Source organism: Neoarius graeffei, chromosome 26 (genome assembly GCF_027579695.1).
Source record: "Neoarius graeffei isolate fNeoGra1 chromosome 26, fNeoGra1.pri, whole genome shotgun sequence".
NCBI lineage: Eukaryota > Metazoa > Chordata > Actinopteri > Siluriformes > Ariidae > Neoarius > Neoarius graeffei.
Window position 1 is genome coordinate 44,795,168 of NC_083594.1, and position 12,739 is coordinate 44,807,906.

Consider the following 12,739-nt stretch of genomic DNA (forward strand, 5'->3'; position numbering starts at 1 on the left):
CTCCGGGTGCTCCGGTTTCCCCCACAGTCCAAAGACATGCAGGTTAGGTTAACTGGTGGCTCTAAATTGACCGTAGGTGTAAATGTGAGTGCGAATGGTTGTTTGTCTCTGTGTCAGCCCTGCGATAACCTGGCGACTTGTCCAGGGTGTACCCCGCCTCTCGCCCATAGTCAGCTGGGATAGGCTCCAGCTTGCCTGCGACCCTCCCTTTAGAACAGGATAAGCAGCTACAGATAATGAATGGATGGGTTCATGGGCCATGAGTGCGTGCATTCCCCAGAAGAACCGCTTCCTTCCATTCTACCATTAACTAATCGTGTTAAATAATGCTGCGGAGAAATCACTGAACTTGATTTTATACAGTTTATAGACATGACGTGACCCTAGTGATTACTGATAGACTGTCTCAGTGTCACCTGCGGAAAAACCAATCACGTTTTAGAAAAGAAAAGAAAAAAACATCCACTTTCAAAGCTGCTTCATAGTAATGAGTAACGAGGACCTTGATAGAAATGTAGTGGAGTGAAAAGTACGATATTTGTCTTTCAAATGTAGTGAAGTTAAAGTCATAAGTTTCCAAAAAAAAATACTCAAGTAAAGTACAGATACTCAGAAAGTGTACTTAAGTACAGTACTCAAGTAAATGTACTTTGTTACTGTCCACCTCTGGTAAAAGTTGATGTATTCCGTCACAAGTTAAAGTAGAAAATGATAAACTTATGATACAATTTATTTGAAGTATGAAAGTACAAGGACGATTCATTAAAAAAACCACGTCTTTTGCAAATTACATTGAATTTATAGAACTTATATGTCAGAAAAATACTCAAGCAAAAAAACAATAAAAGTTTCTACTTTTCTATGCACAGGTATAAAAATTAAAATATTTTTAATGTTTTTAACCAGTGAAATGAAGTCAGTATCATATTTTCATGCAAAAAGTAGCTTATTATTTGTTTAAACTCTTAGAATTTTTGTCAATTTTATTTTAACTATGCCATTTTGCCTGAAAATATCATTCAATCTCTTTAATTCTGACAAACACTGTGGTGTTTGCTAATGAATTAATCAGAATTAAAGTACAGTATCATGTAAATATCAGCTGTTACTATTAGGTAGAATTTGACTTGCTGCCTAGATGGTTATGTTTGCTACTGGAGATGATGCTAGTCTGACCTGAAATTCGCAATGAATACAGGCTAACATAGTTAAATATAAGCAGCTAACGTGAGCAAACTTGCTCAAATTTATCTCAACATCCATCCATCCATTATCCGTAACTGTTTATCCTGTACAGGGTCGCAGGCAAGCTGGAGCCTATCCCAGCTGACTATGGGCGAGAGGCAGGGTACACCCTGAACAAGTCGCCAGATCATCGCAGGGCTGACACATCGAGACAAACAACCATTCGCACTCACACCTACGGTCAATTTAGAGCCACCAATTAACCTAATCTGCATGTCTTTGGACTGTGAAGGAAACTGGAGCACCCGGAGGAAACCCATGCAGACACAGAGAGAACATGCAAACTCCACACAGAAAGGTTCTCATTGGCTGCTGGGCTCGAACCCAGAGCCTTCTTGCTGTGAGGCAACAGTGCTAACCACTACACCACTGTACTGCCCAACTGTATCTCAACATGCTTTTTCAAATTAGATAGAGTTCATGTCTACAGAGGCAAAGGAGATGCTTCAATTTATACAAGTATTTGTTTACTCCTGAAATATTTTACTCAGGTAGGGCCAGGAATACTCATCCTCCAGTTCTTAAGTGGTACAGTACATAGTCAGACATAGCGCAGTGATAGTTAGTGATAACACGAACCAGTGTTGTATTCGAGTCACTAAACCTCGAGTCCAAGTCCAGTCTCGAGTCCCCAGTGTTCAAGTCCAAGTCATTAAAGAAAATTTCAAATCAAGTCCACTATTGATCCGAGTCGAGTCTGAGAACAAGACTCCAACCGCACCATTTGACGGTGGCTGTTGCTGCTTTTATGTGAAAGCGTCTCTGCTACTGTGTTGGACTAACATTACTGCTCGACTGCCCCATTTTAGTTAACAGGCTACAGATAAAAAGCTTGTTCATCGCTCAGCAACCCCCGCCCACTATCAACAGAGCAAATAACATGAGAAAGGGTTAACACTAGCTAGTTAATCGCTCAGCAAGCAAACCATGCTATCAACAGAGCAATGAACATAGCGTGTCACTTCCTTCTCTGGGTGGAGTCTCGCCAAATGACGAGTGAAGTTCGAGGTTGTCCCCGTCGTCTCCTCGATAGTCCCTCTACATATGGAACACATAGCAGTGCATTTTTCCCACTGCATGAGAAGTCTGTATAAGCAAAGTGGACAATCCTGGGGTGTTCTCTCCAGGCGTTTTAGCGCCATTAACGTTAGTTCGTTCCTGAACATGACGTATGAACAGGTGAATGTGCATTCTCTTGCACAAAATTAGTATAAAAATTAATGTAGATATAAACATCTTATGACAAATTATTATGGCATGTTGCAAAAAATAAAGAAAAATTCAGAGTCCTTGTCTCCAGTTTACGAGACCGAATACAGTTAATGCACGAGTCCAAGTCTGAGTCATCAGTGCTCAAGTCCAAGTCAAGTCACGAGTCCTTAAAATTAGGGCACGAGTCGGACTCGAGTGAGTCGTATTTTTTCTAAACTGATGTAACAAGGTTGCACTTCGCACCTTCTGTCAAGACATTACTGATAAATATTGCATTCAATTAATATTAACAATTCATTTAATTGCACACTGAATGGGGACTGATTATGCAGTTACATCTAGAGTGAGTGGACTTTGGGAAGCCTTTAAAAACCAGTAGAACTTGATCACCATGTTCGATGGTAACCATTAAACCAATTCCTACAGGGAAAAAACAAGCTTCCAAAAATTTCAGGGTAGATATTGGAAAGAAACTAGATGGATGGTTTACCAAATGTTTGTGTAGTCCATCCAAATAAAAAAAAAAGGAATCATATCGTACACTGAAACATGTTTTCCTACAGCAGTAGGAGAAAAATGAATCCCTGTTGCACAAACTGAGCTGTTCTTCAAACGGCACCGCATGGTTTAGAGAAAACAAGAGTGAGAGAAAATCAAGTGCAGGAGAGCTGGAGAGTCTGTAAAATAAACTAGTGTCAAGTTTTAGTGTTCTGTTTCCCTCTCTGTGTGTGTGTGTGTGTGTGGAGAGAGCGAGAGAGAGAGAGAGAGAGAGAGAGAATGTGTGTGTAAATATGCATAAAGGGTCCTCTAACCACACTTTCTATCCTCTGCAATTTGTTGTTAGTTTGTGAACAATTGTTCCCTTTTTAGGATGCAAATCGAAGTTCTTTGTCCTTTATCACAAAAATCTTGGGGTAATTTCGGGCAGTTATACAAACAGTGGAGAGAGAGAGAGAGAGAGAGAGAGAGGGTGGGTCCTGGTCCAGAGAGCCAGAGAGTCTAGACTCCAGATGTGTGTGTATTGCCCCCATGGTCTTCGGTAAATAGTAGTAAATATCAGCAGCTTGTCATCGCTGTGGCCTTGCTTACAGTAGCCCAGAGAGAGAGAGAGAGAGAGAGAGAGCACTTCATCTCCATGCAAAGGTTATTATGTTGTTTCGGTCTCATCAAGCTCAAGCTAAATTGTCAGTGTGCTGCAGCACAATTACAGATTCTCAGCCAAGCCTCTTTCCCACCTTATAATCAAATGTCTGACTTTAGAATACACAGTCTATATTCAAATGCTGTAATATCTGCTGACACGACCAAAAAATAAAGCTGACAGATGTATTTGCCTGAACAGAGACATCTCAGCATGCTCAGCACACAGATACGTTTACATTTATGAACATTTTAAATGAGATTATAAAGACTAGGAAGCCCACATGCACTAGTTAAATCAATCGTGTTAGTCATATCAATAAATTATTATAACGAGGAAAAGAGAATGTTGTAATGTATTGCAACCAGCCACTTTAATCAGAACTTGTTCTTGATTCTAAGATTCCCAGTCTTGGCTGCAGGACTGGAACCCAATGTGGTCTTTTGGTGTTGCATGCTGAGATGCTTTTCTGCTCACCACGGTTGTAAAGAGTTGCTATGAGTTGCTATATCCTTCCTGGCAGCTCGAACCAATCTGGCCATTTTCCTCTGACTTCTCTTATCAACAAAGCGTTCGTTTCCACCCACAGAACTGTCGTTCACTCAGTGTTTTTTGTTTTCCGCACCATTCTGTCTAAAGACTGGTGTGTGTGTGTGTGTGTGTGTGTGTGTGTGTGTGTGTGTGTGTGAGAGTGAAAACCCCGGGAGATCAGCAGTTTCTGAAATACGCAAATAAACCAGTCCATCTGACTCAAACCAACACCCATGCCACAGTGAAAGAAAGTCATACTTTGAGATCACAATTTTTCCCATTCTGATGTTTGAAGTGAATATTAACCGAAGTTCTTGATTCGTAAATGCATGATTTGGTGCATCGTGCTGCCGTCAAGGGATTGGATGATTAGATAACTTCATAAAACAGAAAGCCTAGTAATATATCTTTAAGCCACTTTTCCCCCTTTCTATCAGCAAGTTCTGCTTTCACTGCAAAATAAATGATGTGCCATGTACTATACACTACCGTTCAAAAGTTTGGGGTCACTTTGAAATGTCCTTATTTTTGAAAGAAAAGCACTGTTCTTTTCAATGAAGATCACTTTAAACTAATCAGAAATCCACTCTATACATTGCTAATGTGGTAAATGACTATTCTAGCTGCAAATGTCTGGTTTTTGGTGCAATATCTCCATAGGTGTATAGAGGCCCATTTCCAGCAACTCTCACTCCAGTGTTCTAATGGTACAATGTGTTTGCTCATTGCCTCAGAAGGCTAATGGATGATTAGAAAACCCTTGTACAATCATGTTAGCACAGCTGAAAACAGTTGAGCTCTTTAGAGAAGCTATAAAACTGACCTTCCTTTGAGCAGATTGAGTTTCTGGAGCATCACATTTGTGGGGTCGATTAAATGCTCAAAATGGCCAGAAAAATGTCTTGACTATCTTTTCTATTCATTTTACAACTTATGGTGGTAAATAAAAGCGTGACTTTTCATGGAAAACACAAAATTGTCTGGGTGACCCCAAACTTTTGAACGGTAGTGTATCTTATCGTGTTATGAAATTAAAACCATGCATAAATATAGGCATTGCAGTACGTGAAAATAAACTCATAAGACATAAACTCAGCAGCCACACATCCCAGGAGAGATGGTGAGTGATTTTCATAAGAACCCACCACTGCATCACTGCCTGGAAATCAACAACTATGCAATCAGTACTGTGGAGACATTCAAATTCCTAGATACTAACATTTCCAAGGTTCTCAAACTTGAAATAAACACAACAAGCGCAATCATGAAAGTTCATCAACAACAGTTTTGTTTCCCCCCATGGAAACTCTCAAACTATCTCAGTTTTGCATATGCACTATAGATCTATAGGATCATCAATGATCATTATCAATAACTGTATGGTTCAGCTCAGCATCGTCCTGTTTAAAAGCCAGACTGCACTGAACTGTGTGCATGGCTGAAAAGCTGCCTAGTCAGCAGCAGCTTTCGATTCAGACGCTGCATGGCATCAGCAAACTGAGAAAATCTCCATGGATTAAACACACCCAGGGAGCTATCTGTTTCAGAAACTCCCCTCAGGTAAACATGATGGCTCTGTAAGAACCAGTACCACATGACACCTGAACATTTTTTTTCCCCAACAGTGGTCGCTCTTCTCAAGAAGCCGTCCAAAACAAATATCAGAATAAAATATTGCCTTCACCAGACATTGTGATTGTGGTTTCTGTGTTATATTTCTGTGTTATTGTATTGAATGTGGGTTTTGTTTTGTATGCATAGTTTATTGTACAGTATTTGTGTCTACACTTTTGTTGATCTGTTCATCTGCATATGTTTACACATTTGGCAAAGAAAGTGATTCTGATTCTTATGAAGCAGCCCATTGCATAAAATACAGTACAGTTCAAGAGTTTCAGCTAATGTTCACCTCAAACATCAGAATGAGGAAAAAATATATAATTTCAGTGACTCTCAGGCATGGGTGTTGGTGAAAGACAAGCTGGATTGAGTTTTATAGAAAATCCTCCTTGGATTTTCATGAGTCTCTGGAGTTTACACACAATGGTTATGATAACTCAAATAGCCACTCTTTACAACCACGGTGAGCAGAAAAGCATCTCAACTTTGAGGTGGATGGGCTACAACAGCAGAAGAACATCCATCCATTATCTGTAGCCGCTTATCCTGTTCTACAGGGTCACAGGCAAGCTGGAGCTGACTATGGACGAGAGGCGGGGTACACCCTGGACAAGTCGCCAGGTTATCGCAGGGCTGACACAGAGACAAACAACCATTCACACTCACATTCACACTGACGGTCAATTTAGAGCCACCAATTAACCTAACCTGCATGTCTTTGGACTGTGGGGGAAACCGGAGCACCCGGAGGAAACCCATGCAGACACGGCCAGCCAGCTGGCCGCTGGGCTCGAACCCAGGACCTTCTTGCTGTGAGGCGACAGTGCTAACCACTACACCACCCAGCAGAAGAACATGTTGGGTTTCATTCATGGCAGCCAAGAACAGGAATATGAGGTTACAGTGAGCAAAGGCTCACCAAAACCTGTGGAAATGTGTGGGAAAACACTGGGTTTGGCTGATTGATAAATACGGTTGTTCTGGTGTTCCTGGCTGTAAATGATATTTACAATATATTCAGCATAAATACATTTTATAACCCGTTTGGACACAAGGAAAAATTCTATGGAACTTCATGTGTACAGTTGTACACATTATGTCCGAAGGGGTTAAATAATAAATTTGTTTGCATTAGCTAAACTGATCAACTTGTATCACAAATTAGAAATACTAGTCATATTGGATGGTAATACAGTATGTTAGAATGATTCACGTTATTTTGGTTAAAAGTAAATAAGGTTTGTGTTACTAACACCCCTTGTTTCCATGTATATCTTCTTTGAACGCTGTTTTGGTTTCAGCAATTAGCATGTGACTTTAAGGCCCTGTCCACACGGCAACGGATTCAGGTGACTCCGATACAATTGCTTATCGTTTAGGCCTGGCGTCCACATGGCACCGGCGTTTTGGGTGCCCAAAACGCAATCTTTTTGAGAACGGGTTCCAGAGTGGAAAGATCTGGCAACGTTGCCGTTGCGAAGTCGTCTGGATGAGTAGAACGGGTTTGTTTACGATGACGTCACAACCACATGACTGTCAGTGCTTCACCCCGGGTAGAAGTGTAACAAACTCGATGCGAGTTGTCAACAAATCCTATAACTTGGTTCATGAAACGCGCTTACAAAATATTTTCACTGTGAATATTTATTGTGTAATGGTGCAAAGTGAGAGAGAGAGAGAGAGAGAGAAAATAGCCCTTAGGGCAGAGTCAATCCCGCCAGCAAAAATAGGGAAAAAAAGGAGCGATCTCACCTCTTCAGATGTTGGTTTAAGTCCTACAATACATTCCTCAAAAAGGGCGTAGAACAACAAATTAATCCATCAACGTGTAGCATTCAATTTATTCCGGACCATTAAAGACGCCGCCTTCCGCGTAGAATCATACGTCATCCTCGCCGCCATATTGGATAGGTCAAAGCGGAGAATAAAGATGCCTCATTCATGTGCTGCGTTTAACTGTACCAACAGGTTTACCGTCCAAACGAGATCACATGGGATTACCTTTCACAGGTGAGACTGGAAAAATACTTTTCATTGTATTTGGTCATTATAACGTAATTTTACGAACAGATTTTCCTGACTTTGTGGCTAATATGAAGTCTCGCGCATAATAGTTTATGCGCATGCGTCCTTACTTCTTCTATTGTTCTGGTGTCTCCGAAGGGACCGTCTTACAGCGCCCCTAGAGGTGTGGCATGTGTATTGCATCGTTTTCAGCAAGCGTTGCGTTGCCATATGGACCTGATATTTTACTGATCATTGCCCATTTGGACGCGATATAAATGTGTCTGCTAAGTTTTCAAGGGAGGCAGTTTACAGATTTTAGATTTCATTGATCTGATGTAGTGCTCTTAATCAGAAGGCTAACATTTAGTACACCTAATAATACAGTTGCTAGCTTTTAATCTTGGATAAAGTTAAGAGCTAGCAAGCAAAACAACAGTACTGTATGCTAATGCTGCTATAACAGTATGTCTACAGTATGCTAATACTGCTATCCTTGACTTGCAAGTGACGTCAAAGCAAAATAGAAACCCAGATGTCGGCCATGTTGGTGGATATACAAATGCGGGGTCAAGCGACGTTCCATACAAAACACAGTCATGCGTGCGCAACTCTCTTTGTTTTTCCACTGCTTTAAGCGTTCTTTTAGCTAGGCCATATCTTTGTGCTGTATACAGTTGTGGTCACAATAGTACTCGTGAACGTGGCACGTTCCGATTTTTTAGAATTCCGTCCGTGATTCGAGGAAACGCTGAGGCTTAGTACGGAGAGGAGATGAGCACGGCTGAACAACATTGGCAGGGCTGATCTGACAGAGGCTCAAACCAAAACAGCTCGTGTTTACAGTAATCATTTTATCTCAGGCGAGATTCAAAAACTTTCTCGATAATCTCATGGAAGAATTTTATTTTGTGTTGCTAGAATTTTGCTATAAAATGAGCGTTCTCTTGTTGTAGCTCACTCGGTCGTTGTTATAATTTTAACACGTGTATTAGCATTTCACTTCTAGGAGCGCCAGCAAAATTATATGATAGAAACAATCCAGACTGGGCACCCACTCAGAAAACAGGCTATGTTTCGTCCAAGGTCAGACTTGATTCTTCGGCAACCAAACCAGGTACTGTAGAACGTGATATCTGGTTACTCGATGGTCGGTAGAAGCGTCTTATCTTCAGAAAAGTCTGACTTTTTAAAATAATATGGGTCAAAACCACACATCTATTTATCTTCTCTTTGTATTGAATCTTCGCTCGACCGTTCAGAATTCAGCATTGTTTACAGACACGCTTTCAGCAGCTGCCATCCTAGTTGCTTTGTATATCCACCATCATGGCGGACGCTCATGACGTAACACGTTTTGATCATGTGCTTGCAAGTCATCTATAAGCAACAAGTGCTCTAAGTAGCTGATTATATTTAGAGATATCCAAGTGTTTGGAAATGAAATATATTCTGACATTATTTTGGTTATTTCAAAGGACATTGTACCTTTCCGCTGCCCTACACTTATACACTTATATCTCATCTCATCTCATTATCTCTAGCCACTTTCTTCTGTTCTACAGGGTCGCAGGCAAGCTGGAGCCTATCCCAGCTGACTACGGGCGAAAGGCGGGGTACACCCTGGACAAGTCGCCAGGTCATCACAGGGCTGACACATAGACACAGACAACCATTCACACTCACATTCACACCTACGGTCAATTTAGAGTCACCAGTTAACCTAACCTGCATGTCTTTGGACTGTGGGGGAAACCGGTAGCCTGGCAAGCCAGACTAAATGTGAATATTTAGTCTGGCCTCGATCCGTAGACATTTCCGAAGCGGGTAGGAGGAACAAACCGCTGTCTTTCAAACTGTCTCTGTGCGTATAGGCCAACGCTCTGACCAATCAGCGCAACAGTGACTGTGACGTAGTCAGAGCGACAGAAAGCAGTGGGGGAGGCCTTGAAATTAAATAATTTTTCAAAATGCGTAATAAACAGGTTCTAGATATTAAGAAGTTTGGAGATAATGACCACAAGTTTGGAGTCTGTACCACATACACATTTTTTTCCAAGTGTTTTCCAAGGGTTTGCTTAAACTGTTTTTGAGAGTTTTTATGTAGTGGTGTTTGGTGAAATAATTTCCCTTAAATTTAAAATAACGGGAAAATAAGAAACAATCAAAAAGTAATGTTTCAAAGCTGTTTATTAATTCTTCATACTGCACAAACTAGCCCCATTCTTTTGGCTACGAGCAGAGCCAGCTGGTAGATCAGACTTTTGCCATAGCCGGTCGGCAAAACAGCGAAAACGTCCTTCTTGAAAAGGAATGAGCGGAGAGCCTCTTCCTGCTCATGTTTCAACGAAAACTCCAAGTCTAATTCTTCTAAAACTGATTCCAAAGCGGAGTCAAACGCGCGCTGTTCACTAGCCGTAGCCATCTTTCCTGCTGCGCTTTATCCAGCGTCGCGCAGCTTTGTCGTCACTCCTGCAAAAGCCCGCCCAAAGAATCCAAACAAAAACCTTGCGTTGTGATTGGCGGGCATGATTTGATGCCCGGGGTGTTTTTGTTTATATGGTGCGAGGCTAGACCCATTCGCTCGGCAAAAAATATTTTTGGCCGCTAGGCGGTTGGGTTTAGTTTACTAGGCTAGGAAACTGGAGCACCCGGAGGAAACCTACGCAGACACGGGGAGAACATGCAAACTCCGTATACACTTATATATTTAAGTGCAACTAGTTAAGTAATGTTGAAAGCAGGGCTTTGAACCTGTTCAAGGAACGAAAACGAAAACCGGGAACTTTTTCTATTTCACATGGAACAGAAACGAAACCAGAAACTTTATTATTTTTTATGCTCCAGAACAGAAACGCTTATTAAAAATAATGGTAACCGGTTAATACCAGTTTTTATTTCGTTCCTCAAAGTTTCCGTAGCCTACAAATAAAAAAAGTCATTCTTCTCCTGCGCAAGTTTCTATGACCCGCTGGGGTTCACTTCCTGTGTGACGTTCGCTGACCGAATGGAGAGAGCGGGAAGGGGGACTACTATCACTTCTCCATGTGATAATAAGTGAGTAAGTGCATTACTGAGTGTCTGAGCAAAGAAGAGCCTGAACGTTGCAACCTCCCTATTGGCTGTTTGTAAAAATGTATCAATTGTTGCCCTTCCCACGGGAATCATCGCGGGCTCGAGAGACGAGACCTGACGAGTTAGTTCGTTGGTAGCAGAACAAAATGTCTGGACACAAATCGGGTTTTCAGAAAAGGAAAGAAAATAAACGGAGGGTCGAAAATACAAAAAAGGAGGCAGAAAATGCAAAACGAGTTTTAAGGTAGGACAAATGGTTACTTTTCTGAGGCAGCCCGCCGTGGCTGCCTGCAGGCTTATTTATTATAGCCCATTTAGTTAAAATAGTTGATATAAAATGTTTATAGTTATTAGTTATGTGATGGTTGTCCTGATTTAGACTGTTTTTTTTTTTTTTGGGGGGGGGGGGGGGGTTGCGCGATGTTGCACCCGGGTCCAGATTAGGGCAGAACCGGCCCTGGCTACATTTCAGGTGTAGTTTGTTTTATGTATGTATGTATGTATGTATGTATGTATGTACTTGCATAGATGTATACTTGGTCTTCCAATATGGCGCCTAACAAAATCTCGCGGTGCGGTGACGTCATGCGGTAGCCCAGGCCTGACTAGCCTTTGGTAACACACTAAACGAATTATCTTTCATTTTTGGCACTTTTTCTGTTTGTGTAGATGGGAAGACATACTGAGAATCCAAATCGCCAACATTTGAAATAATAATTGTTTTGAATTATTTCTTGTTTTATTTAATGAAGGTTGTAATAGAATTAGCCTACATTTGGCTTAAGCTGGATGAGACAGAGACATAATTTTATAGCCATTTGTTAAACAGCTGACAGGGAACGTAATTAACCGTTCCGGGAACGAAATTTTTTTGTTCTAACCGGTTTGGGAACGTCTATTTAATGGTGGAACCCAAAACCGGAAACGTTAAAATTCCGTTTCTGTTCGGAACGAACCAATAGGAAAAAAATTCTGGTTCAAAGCCCTGGTTGAAAGGACCACCTGATAGATTGAAGGCCCTAAGCAACTGATTTAAACGTAATAGCAAGTAATAGGCTCAGAAATATGAATCAGTGGCTCTTTGTTTGTCTGTGAACATGGATAGATTTCAGCAAAAACATCCCGTGAATGTTGAATTACCAGCTAGTTGCCTGGCATTCATAGAGTAAACAGCAACAAGGTGGTGCAACATTCAGCTGTTCAAACACATTATGAGAAGACATGATTGGTGCTTGAGGTGTGTGTGTGTGTGTGTGTGATGTGTTTGACTTGATCAGGGTTAGGATATGTACTGAGCAAACATAGACAACAGTGATAGGCCTTCCACTGACCTAGATTTTGTTATTGTATAAACAGGTGAGTGTCAATTCATCCTCACTGTTACTATAGGACACACACACACACACACACACACACACACACACACACACACACACACACACACACACACAATAGCAAATTCAGAAATGTGATAAGAACACATACACACACAGACCTCCCTTTGTCATGGATATTTTGATACCTTCGGTGTGTTTTCCTTCACCAAACTGGTGCAGGCAGAGGGCCTCACACACCCCACATTGTTGAACGCTGCTGCGGTGAAATTCTGAGAAACTCTAGGTGATGCAAACACAATCTCCTTCTCCCCACCTGCTGTAGTCAATGTAAATAGAGCTTTCAGAGCTGGATTAGCGAGTACTCGTCTCTGGAAAAACAACACATCTGTCAGAACACGAAGACAGCTCGAACGTGCTAGGCAGTACCGCTGAGGATACAGACTCGCCGTAATACGGGTCCTGTGGTTACGGCTGAGTAACAGGAATGCGGGCGAACGAACACAGAGACACATTGAGGAGAAGCTCGGTACATCTAATTCTGTCCAAATCAACACATTCGGGTGAAGTACAACAG